This window comes from Triticum urartu, chromosome 3 (genome assembly GCF_003073215.2).
Source record: "Triticum urartu cultivar G1812 chromosome 3, Tu2.1, whole genome shotgun sequence".
NCBI lineage: Eukaryota > Viridiplantae > Streptophyta > Magnoliopsida > Poales > Poaceae > Triticum > Triticum urartu.
Window position 1 is genome coordinate 153,914,166 of NC_053024.1, and position 1,505 is coordinate 153,915,670.

Below are 1,505 nucleotides of genomic sequence, written 5' to 3' on the forward strand. Positions count from 1 at the left end.
GTTTTGCAATCCGGCGTTCCGTTTTTCTCCGGTGATCATTTCTACCTTTCTTTCATGTGTGGGGATTAAACATTTCCGGATTGGACCGAGTCTTGCCAAGCGGCCTTGGTTTACTACCGGTAGACCGCCTGTCAAGTTTCGTATCATTTGGACTTGGTTTGATACTCCAACGGTTAACCGAGGGACCGAGAAGGCCTCGTGTGTGTTGCAGCCCAACACCCTTCCAATTTGGCCCAAAACCCACCTAACTCTGCTCCATCATCTCGGCCGTTCGATCACGATCGCGTGGCCGCAAACCGCACCTCATTTGGACTCTCCTAGCTCCCTCTATGCCTATATATACAACCCCCCTCCGAAATTCACGGTTCATTCTTCCCCTAACCCTAAAAATTCTCAGATCCGCGCCGCCGGACGAAATGCCCACCTTCACCGGATATGTCCGCGCCCCTCCACGCCGCTCCAGCCAACCAGAGGCTGCCACGTCACCCAACCGCCGCCGCCAGCCTATCCCGAGCCGCCACCTCACCTCCCCTGCGCCCACTTCGCCGCCGGCCCGCGGAGCCCATCCGGGGCCCGCGCGAGCCCGGATCTCCGCCGCCGCCCGCAGGCACCCCGCGCCTCCTCGCTCCCGCAGCCGGTCGAGGGGAGGAGCCCCTCGATCCACGCCTTCGCCACCGGTTTTCTCCGCCGCCGTGCGCCCTCGCCGCCGCGGGCCACCATCGCCGGCGCCGCCTTGCCCGTCCCGACGCCGCTTTCCCTCGCCGTCGCCTCCCTTCCTCCGGCCCCGTCCAGATCCGGCATGGAGCTCGCCGGATCCGCCCGTTTCCTGCCGCCTCGCCGGACCCCGCTCGCTGCCGGAGTCCTCCATCGCCGCCATCGCCATGGATCGGGAACCAGTTCCCCCGCTCGACGACGTTGACCCTCCACGTGGGCCGGTCCAGCTTCCCGGCCAGCGCAGCGCCGAGTGCGGCCCAGCCTCCCCGCCTTGGCCTCCAGGCCCAGCGCGAGCGCCCCAAGGCCAGCCCAGCCGGCCTCGCCTCGGCCTCCTTCCTCCTCTGCTGGGCCAGGCCCATGGGTGAGCAGCCCCCCAGCGCCCCTCTGTTTTTTTTTGCCGATTGGGCCAACCAGATTCAGCCCGTTGTGTATTTTTTTTCTCCAGCCCTGCGAATTTAGTAATTATCCAGAGTTGCCAGTTTTGCAGATTAGTCCCCCTTGTTCATGCATTTAATAACTCATGAACCATGCATTGGATTAAAATGTTTTATATATGAAACTTGCTCAAAATTTTGTGTAGATTAATAATATCCAACTTTCATCTATGTTTGAAATGCTTAAAATGTTGTTTGCATTAATTTGCTCCTATGCCATGTTAAAATGATTTAATTCATAACTAAATAACCGTAACTCGGATTTTAATAATCTTTATATGTAAATGGGGTAGAATTTTGCCTAGTTTTTCAAGGTGACCTTTATTTGCATGTTAAACAACTCTAAAATTGTGTTTA